We start from the raw sequence: 10,000 nt of genomic DNA on the forward strand, positions 1-10,000 counted from the left end.
GCCTACGAATACAACAACAGACAGAACCCAACGTATAAAGAAAGAAAAAGCACGTAGAATAGGAAGCAGAAACATACCGCATCATATGCTTCTGTTTGAGGGTCTCATCACCTCCATTCACCTCTATGTGGAAGAGGGACTGACTGTGTATGGCTGGGTTTGTGAGTGTGTGTGTGTGTGTGTATGTGTGTGTGTGTATGTGTGTATGTGTGTGTGTGGTAAGCAAGTAAATAATAATGAAAATGATAAATCCTGCCAGCACCCCCCATCCCTGGAGGACAGGTTTTAGAGAGAGTGAATAAAGGCTTAGGTGGGAGAGATTATTCACAAACAACTAACACCCTCCAACCCCCACACTAAACTCCCCTACACACCCCAGGGAGGGCTTGATTATAAATAGCCTCACAGTGAGGAGATAGAGTAAGGCAGAGGGGACTAAGGGAAAATGATACTCTACTCTAAAAACACAAACAGCCCATAGAAATGAAGGATGAAATAGAAGCCATGAAGATGGAAGACTTTGGGGAGAAATGGTTAAGCTGTACGTACAGGACGCACTGTTTGACAACGACACAAATGGAAAAGAACTAAAGCATGTTCATTCTGTATGTGGACCAGGGTAGAATAGAGCCCCTTTGGGTGTGGAACCAGGGTAGAACAGAGCCCCTTTGGGTGTGGAACCAGGGTAGAACAGAGCCCCTTTGGGTGTGGAACCAGGGTAGAACAGAGCCCCTTTGGGTGTGGAACCAGGGTAGAACAGAGCCCCTTTGGGTGTGGAACCAGGGTAGGACAGAGCCCCTTTGGGTGTGGAACCAGGGTAGAACAGAGCCCCTTTGGGTGTGGAACCAGGAAGGGTTATTGCCTGAGGCCTGAGACTAGAGCTATGAACACCTGGAGAGACCTGAAGCTCCCTCATGCTGCTGGTGATGTGTGTGTCTATGTGTGTGTGTGTGTGTGTGTGTGTCTGTGCGTATGTGTGTGTGTGTGTGTGTGTGTGTGTGTGTCTGTGCGTATGTGTGTGTGTGTGTGTGTGTGTGTGTGTGTGTCTGTGCGTATGTGTGTGTGTGTGTGTGTGTGCGTGCGTGCAGTCAGGTGTGTGTGTGTGTGTGTGTGTCTGTGTGTGTGTGTGTGTAGTCGGGTGTGTGTGTGTGTGTGTGTGCGTATGTGTGTGTGTGTGTGTGTGTGTGTGCGTGCGTGCGTGTGTGCAGTCGGGTGTGTGTGTGTGCGTCTGTATGTGTGTGTGTGTGTGTGTGTGTGCGCGCGCAGATAGAGTGTGGTAAGGACAGCAGTGTGTGTGTGTGTATGTGTGTGTCTGTGCATGCGTTCGTGTGTGTGTGTGTGTGTGTCTGTGTCTGTATGTGTGTGTGTGTGTGTGTGTATGTGCGTGTGCGCGTGTGCGCAGCCGGGTGTGTGTGTGTGTGTGTGTGTTTGTGTAGTCAGGTGTGTGTGTGTGTGTGTGTGTCTGTGAGTGTGAGTGTGTGTGTGTGTCTGTATGTGTGTGTGTGTGTGTGTGTTTGTGTGTGCGTGTGCGCAGCCGGGTGTGTGTGTGTGTGTGTGTGTTTGTGTAGTCAGGTGTGTGTGTGTGTGTGTGTCTGTGTGTGTGTGTGTGTGTGTGTGTGTGTGTGTGTGTGTGTGCGTGTCTATGCGCGCCGATAGAGTGATGTAAGGACAGCAGGTGACGGCTACAAACAGCTCAGGTGAAAACCTGTCTGGAGGGAGAAGCAGGCCATCCATGAACCATGATTACTCTATTATAATAGGTGCCCTTTCCCCCTGAGAGTGTACACTCCGAGTCCTGAAGTGTGCTGTTGGAGAGCCCTCTGGTCTTATCAGTAGAAATAATCACAATAATACAATCCCTCTGCAATCAGCATATCCACAAAAACACTCATATCTTACCACACACATACAATTCATATTCTAGCTTCATGAATACTCTCATGTTTCACTTGAGTGTGTGGAATTGTGGATACCACTTACAGTACCACTTCCATTGGCATTCCAGATACATTTCAGATATTGATATGACCGGCATTGCCCTATGCTGCCAAACCAATCCAGAAGCAGAGCTAACTTTATAGATCTAAGGGGAGTTTTGTGTGTTCTCCACACTGGTTATAACTGTATAGTTATAGTTCTTGTTTGGAGAGTTTCATCTGATTCCAGGTCTGTGCCTGTGGGTAGCTTCTACAGTAGGTGGTGTTGTTGCGTTCACAGCTGTTGCCCAAGGCTGGTTAGTGGACGGCCAAGGCCGGAACGGCGCATATTTCTCAGCACAGACGCCCGGGCTGAGGGAGTTGGAGTGAGGAATGAGGCGAGAGGAGAGAGGGAGGAGTGAGGGAGGTGGAGTGAGGTGAAGCGAGGAGCACGGGTCATTTACAGTGTTGATTAAGGTCTCCTGGGGTTAACAGTGCGTGTGAGAGATAGAGGGAGGAGAGGAGGAGGAGGAGAGGAGGAGGAGAGGAGAGAAATGGATCTGAGTTACCCGAGGTGAGGAATATGTTTTATTCATGAAGGTTTTTGCATGAAGCATGGCCTGCCAACAATTTACCGCTCCCTTGCTCTCTCTCTCTCTCTCTGTCTCTCTCTCTCCTTCTCTTTCTCTTTTTCATTCTCCATCATGCCTCTATCTTTCTGTAAAATAAGTAGGACAGCCATATGCACTTGAAGGGATCTACAAAAATAACCTCCTCAATTGTCTTACTTAGATCTACAGTTATGTGTGCGGGCTAAAGCAAGCACGCACACACACACACACACACACACACACACACACACACACACGCACGCACGCACGCACGCACGCACGCACGCACGCACGCACGCACGCCATCAATGAACGGGCAGTGAAAGACTAAAAAAAAAGTGGTCCTTGAACAACCCAGCAATCAACAAGCTGAGGAGGAGTCCATGAGTGCTTCATCAAATGTCACTGATGTACACAGAGACGTCCAGAGGAGACATAGAGCAGTGCTACACAACAGAGTCAATGTGGAGTGTGGCTTTAGAGCCGGTGACTGGCCAGGGTCCTGTGCTATTGCTCACTCAATAACACCAAGGTGACATTCTCACACCGGTGTTCTTATACTGTACTGATTACATCATCTCACCCACTAGAAATACTCCTAGTCTTCCACGGTGTCTATGACCGACATGGTTGATTGTTGTTGTTCTCCTCTCCCCTGCCCTCCTCTCACCTCTCCTCTCCTCTCCCCCCTCCTGCCTCCCTCCTCCCCTCTACCCTCCCCTCCCCTCCTCGTATCAGTGACCAGACAAGGTTACTGTACTATAAGAATGGGCTCCTCTGCCTCAGCCCTGGTGTCTCTGCGCTGCGGTCCATGTCCAGAGGGACAGGGAGACCACACCGACGGTTGTAGGAGAGCACTGGCCTGTTCCGTGTTCCACTGTGTGCCTAATTGGCCAGTGGAGTGGGTCCTTCCACCCTTCCCTCTGGCCACCCGTGGCTGATTGAAATGCGTCTCCTGTGGGAAGGAGGCAGCTGTCCTCTCCTGATTTCCATGGGTAAAATTAGCTCCCCGCCGCCTCACCTCGCTTCTCCTCCTCACTCTCTCCTTTGCTCATTACTCCGTTTCTCTGCGTCATTCCCGCCCTCTTCACCCCTCCTTTTCCGTTTCCCTTCCCTCTACTTCTCTTCTCTTGCGTCTCTTCTTCTCCTCTCCTCTCCCCTACCCGCCTCGCCTTCCTATTGTCCCTGAGGGGGATCCATTTCTGTTCACTTTCTCTCTCTCTCTCTCATGTTCACATACCCTCCTTCTCTTCCTGGCCCCTTCAACCTATTTCTCCATCTCTGTTCTTTGTTGAGAGTGGAGTCCGTCTAACTGACCTGGTTTTGACCCATTTTCTAAGACAGGTCAACACTGTTTCTCTCCGCATGACATGACAGCAACATTCCACTTATCTACGTTACATTTATAACACACCAGTATATAACTCTAATTCTCGGTATATAATATACCGGTATATATATAGAACTATTCAACAGCCCGACATCCAGCTTGTCCTACTGTTCTGACGATCCCACCTCGTCACGTTGCACACGAAGCAACACAACGCTTCTGCTTTTCCTTCAGCATAGCTCCTCATGTTATGTTGTCAACAGTCACCTCCCACCACAAAGCAACACACTCACTAAACACACACACACACACACACACACACACACCAACCTAACAAACTCCCTCATAGACAGATCCATCTGGTATGGGAACATAGATCCCACTCTCTGCCGTGACCTTTTGGATAAGAGCAGAACAGTCTGACCTTTTTCCGAGCCCAGCCATGTTGCTCAGGCATTCTGAGGAGCAGAGACAGCCTGGAGGTACTCTAGCTACTGACCTTCAGATTGGGGCTGCAACTGTGGACTCCATGTCATTGGCTGAGAATGATGAAGAATTACACCACCATCGAGCCAATATATTCCAACATTTTCCTCACAACTAAACTGCCATGGAAGCGCTCTCTTTCATTTAAGGTTACAGAGCACAGATCACTGAGACAAGTCTAACGAGCTCCTCCTCAGGTGGCTCACGGCCACGTGATGTTCATGATCAAAAATAGATTTGACATCTACTTCAAGCAAACACATCTCTGACATCACTAACTTGAGACTAGGCAACTGAAACTTGCAGCCAAAGAACACAACAACCTCAGTGTTGGTCTTTTACTTCATGCTGTTGAGTTTATCTCAGGTCTCTGCTGCAGCCCCCCCCCCCACACATACACGCACACGCACGCACGCACACACACACACACTGGGCAGATGTTTGGGTTGGTCCCAGTGCCAGGCTCGGAGGGGGTACACAGGTGGCACTTCAACAAACATGACTGCACTCCTCTTCACCCCCTCCATCCTCTCCTCCATCCCTCACACTCTCCCTCTCCCCCTGCTTCCCTCCATCCCTCACACTCTCCCTCTCCCCCTGCTTCCCTCCATCCCCCCTCCTTCATTTCTGCTGCAGAGTCAACCTACAGATACAATCTTGACTGATAGTGGTGTTTCATCCTCAGGTCAGCCACTTCAGAAAACTATACAGATTGCACTGTATCAAGGGAACTCAATACAGACATTTTCTTAGACTAATACATTTTTCAAATGTTTCTCCCTCTCTTCCTCTTTTCCTGCTTTATTCCCCTTGCTCTCTCCCTCCCTCCCTCGCTCCGTCTCTCCCTCCTTAGCCCCCACCATCCCTCCATCAAAGCCTGTCTCCTGGCATGGTGTGGTAAAGATTGAACACTCCTCTTCAAGTTATTCATAATACATGTCTTGCTCTACAGTTTCCAGGGAGATGGTTGGCGGTAACGTTTGCCCTGTGATCTGTGTAGTAAAGAGTTATAGAAAAGGGTACTTTTTGTGACCTGTGAAATAGATTGAAGAAAGTTTCTAAATATTCTGTAGAACATATGACTTGACAAACTCCCAAATAGTGTATATGCGCTTCCAGCATCGTCTCATTAAGTCAGCGTGCCCGAATTCCATCAGCACCAGACAAATGTTCCCAACGAATAGAGAGTAGTGTTTCATTTACATTTACGGCATATAGCAGACGCCTTTATCCAAAGCGACTAAAAACAAATACATTTGTTTAAGTAAGTGAATCATCTATCCATCAGTCACCATAAGATAAAGTAATCAATGCTCAGACCAGGGGCAATAGGCAGTCACAATGCTAATGTTTCATATAGGGACGGGATTTCAACCGGATAAAAAAAAAAAGATAATTGAATGCGCACTGCTTACCTGCGAAATGCTGAAACGTTTCAGCTAACTCCGTGTTTTCAGTTTGTAAACAATGCTATGGGCGGAGGAGGAGGGGTCATCGCGTGGAGCATACAGTGAAACGGGTCGAGGGGTGTGGATTTTGAGACAACGGAGAGATGAGATTCTGAGATCTGAGATTAGTTCCAGCGTAATTGGCCAATCCTCAATGTGTCAATGCACTGCAATTTGATTTGCTGAATCTTTTGAGATGTGTTAAGCGTTTCTGTTAATATGAAAATAGTAGCCGCAGGTAAAGAATATATTTCGAAAGCTCTTGATAATTGAGTTAAGAAAATCAAGCAACAAATGATTTACCAGCCTGTGGTGTGATTTCAATTTTAGCCTCAGAACATAGGAGACATAGCAACGCGAATTAACTGTAATTAATACCATTGAGCCCGTGGGTCTGAAAGGGTTTTAAGAAAGTACAGTTCCTTCTTTATAGAATGGCTGAATAGTAACTATCGTGGGCAGAATAGCAAGACCCTGCCAATGCACTGCCCCCTCTTATCCTTCCCTGCGTTTCCACCCACTCTAACCAGGTCCAATAGTGGGGAGTGGGCTAGAGAGAAGCTTCCAGAGAGTCTCCCTCTCTGCAACTGTTGGCAATGCTACTGTCTCATGGATTAGTTATGATAGTTTAGCCATACTTAGAGGAGCCCTCATATTCTGACATAAAGAGGGCAACAATATGGGATTTACATATGCATGTGTGTGAATAGTGGGTGAAACAAACATTTCCTGTCCCCTGTACATATATTACAGAGGGAATTCTAATTCAGTTGCTCAGTCTGTGTGTGTGTGTGTGTGTGTGTGTGTGTGTGTGTGTGTGTGTGTTTGTGTGTGTTTGTTTGTGTGTTTCAAACAGGCGTGCTGTGATGAGGGCTAGCGCAGGTTCACGCTGTGAACAAATGGAATGCAACCCCTGGGGAGGCGTATGCTACCTTTGTGTTCTGCACCAGGATACAAACACTTTAAGACAAACAGTCATTTCTGATTCGGGAAAATATAATTAATAACACCAAACAGGCTGTTCCTGGCGTAGGATTCTCATCTACACAATTAGCCTGGGCAGCAGCTGGCACCACTACTACCACCACAAACAAACACAACATTCAAATCAGTCCTCAGTTTATTCAGCTGAACAGTTCTAGGTATTTTGGTTCTTTTTCTTGTTGTTTTACTCTGGGTGGAGAGTTGACTGGATAGGACAGTGGTGTGAGTGTGTGTGTGTGTGTGTGTGTGTGTGTGTGTGTGTGTGTGTGTGTGTGTGTGTGTGTGTGTGTGTGTGTGTGTGTGTGTGTGTGTGTGTGTGTGTGTGTGTGTGTGTGTGTGTGTGGACCACTGTCTGACATCCAGCTAAAGTGGTTGTGGGATGAATAGTGTTGACAGAAATAGCTTAGTTAGTGGCATAATGTCCTCTCTCTCTCTCTGTCTCTGTCTCTCTCTCTCGTTCCTCCGAGTCATAAATGATTCATGGTATAAAGTATGTGTGTGTCTGTGTGTGTGTGTGTGTGTGTGTTCCTGTGTGTGCTTCTTTCTGTGTTTCTATCTGTGTGTGTGTGTGTGTGTGTGTGTGTGTCTGTGCGTGCGCGCGAAGCAGGTGGGTTGAGTGATTCTACCTCTGATTCTGCATTGTGAGAACATCCTGTACACATGTGCCCTAGAGGCTTCATTTCCCCAATGATTGGCTCAATACTCCTCTCACCTGGATCGCTCGCTCTCTAAAGCAGATGCTGATTAATACAGAGGACCAAACGCTAGCAGACACTGTAGGTGGTGTTAGTGAGGACAGCTGGCCACCATGGGCATAGTGTTACTAGGGAGGTAGAACATTCAGGACACTCCAGCAATAACACACATTAAGACTTAGGGCGGTAATGGATGTAAAAACAGAAAAAAACAGTTTTCATCGTATTCTTGGTTGTTTGTGTAAGGGAGGTACTAATAGAGACAGTTTACTAAGACATGTCTAGGCTTTAGACTAACCAGTTTGCATATGTCTGTTCTTGCTGGGACCATATATACTGAAACATGTATGCACTCACTGCAATGTAAGTCGCTTTGGATAAAAGCGTCAGCTAAATGGCATATATTGTTATTTTATTATGTCTGCCATGTGGGAGACCCGGGTTCAAACTGACCGATAGCATTTTGTTTTACCACCAACAACCAAGGGAAGTCTATTTACCCTGTATTAGCATGTTTAAAATGACATGCCTAAATCATCCCACGTTGTCTAAAAAGGACTCAATGACTTTCAGATGATTCGGTCATGAAATTTCAAACATGCTAATTTAGGGTCATTTGACTTCCATTGGTTTTTGGTCAAAAATGCTATCAGTTAGCGGTTAATGACAGTGCCCAGGCAAACACAACCACAAGTGTGGATTGAAGTATTTCTTTGTCTATAGACTGTTTTTCAGAGTAATGAATCATATATGTGATTTTGTAATGTTGGTGAACCATCCCTTTAAGCGAAACTCCAGCTCTGTATGTCTTTGACTCTTCCATACGGTCTGAGGGCAGAGTGGACAAAGATCTCACTCTCTCCAGTGTACAGCCGCCAAGGGCAGACACATCATACTTTTATGACAGAGGTAAACTTGACCGTCATAAATACTTTATGTACACCCCTCTACCCCGTCAGAGGAGCCACAGAGGGGGAGAGGTGAAGGAGAGAAGGAGAGAGTGAGGAGAGAGGAGTTAGGGGGCAAGAGGCAGACACCTGAGGGGAGAGAGGGAGGAGAGAGGGAGGAGAGGGGAGTTAGGGGGTGAGGCAGAGATGTGAGGGGAAGAGAGAGGGTAGACAAGGTGATAGAGAGTACGGAGAGGTAGAGGGGGAAGATATGGGAGAGGAGGTGAAAGGAGAAAAAGGGAGGGTTGAGAGGAGAGGAGGGACATAGGGAGAGGAGAGGGTGAGAGGAGAGGAGGGACACAGGGAGAGGAGAGGGTGAGAGGGTATAACTCATAAATACTTCTCCTTCTTTCTGAAACAATGTGCAACAAAGTGGCAAACAGAGGCTATGAAATTATACAGCTCAGACGTGAAGGACAGACACCCCATCATAGCAAAGCTGAGAGCGTATGTGTGTGTGTGTGTGTGTGTGTGTGTGTGTGTGTGAGTGTGTGTGTGTGTGTGTGTGTGTGTGAGTGTGAGTGTGAGTGTGAGTGCTCTGCAAAGCCATATAGAGAGCACCATAAACCTCAGGATTAGTTTTAGCGCGGCCTTTTCAGAAATAATAAAACATCAGGTCTCGCCAGCCTCACTTTTATTTTCTTGCTGCAAGGACACAGACGCGGCTCATGTTCGACACTCCATTATTATGGTTTGAAAATGGAACTGATTTGCCCTTCCTGTCAATTCATGGCCAGGAATATGGAAACAAAGTTTGCAAAGTTATTCCTCGGTTAAGTTAACAGCGGATGTTCTTTCAGGGATGGTTCTTTTTGTTTTTACCAGTCTTTCAAAAATGTCAATCTTGAATAAAGGTATTACAGGAAACAAAACAACGTTTATCAGCCGTTCGCTACCAAAAGTACAACGGTGTCCTGTTTGCACTGTGTTTATACCTTGTTGCGATATGTGGCAGAAACAGCGATTAGTAGTTAGTGATGTTAAGGGACTGTTTTCCTTTCCCCACATGGGGAACTGTCAGAGCTCTAGAGGATTCAGTGGTCTGACAACCACTGTATCAAAGCCCCTCTTATCTCTTGGCCAATGTTGTCAGAACGTGTCTTTTTGGTTATGCACTTTTAAGTGTGCTTTCACTGAGTGTTGCAGAGGACACTGAAGATCTCCCTTCAAAGCAAGACCCCTACCACCCAAAACCAGAATAAATAAATATGCACTGAAGCAGCTGAAAGCAGTGTGTCCTCTAGCAGATCTGACTTTGTCTGCATTACAAATGACAGCCTGCCCCATGTTATTATAGTAGGCTACAGTATATGAGAAACAGTGTCATGTTTAATAGCCTATTTATTCTCTAATGTGAAACACAAGAATCCACTTTTGCAAATTCAGAAACACACATTCACTCATTCACTCATTCATTCAGTCATCCACTCACACTTCCAGAATTAGTATAGCGTTTTTTTTCAAATTCATGTACACATCTTCTGTGTGGTGTTTAACGTAGCGTTTCTTTAGTCCCAATCGTAGTATGCCTCTTTCTGCCAGTGATGTCACACATTGTCACGCCTTCTAAAAATAACCACACT

General features: G+C 46.5%; 1 protein-coding gene across 1 annotated transcript in view; it reads right to left on the bottom strand.

Moving 5' to 3' along the window:
• cadm2a (cell adhesion molecule 2a) overlaps nt 1–10,000 on the bottom strand; it is a 206,879-nt gene that overhangs the window by 52,379 nt on the left and 144,500 nt on the right. The window lies entirely within an intron of this gene.

The sequence above is a fragment of the Argentina silus genome (genome assembly GCF_951799395.1).
Source record: "Argentina silus genome assembly, chromosome: 2".
In the NCBI taxonomy this organism is placed as follows: domain Eukaryota; kingdom Metazoa; phylum Chordata; class Actinopteri; order Argentiniformes; family Argentinidae; genus Argentina; species Argentina silus.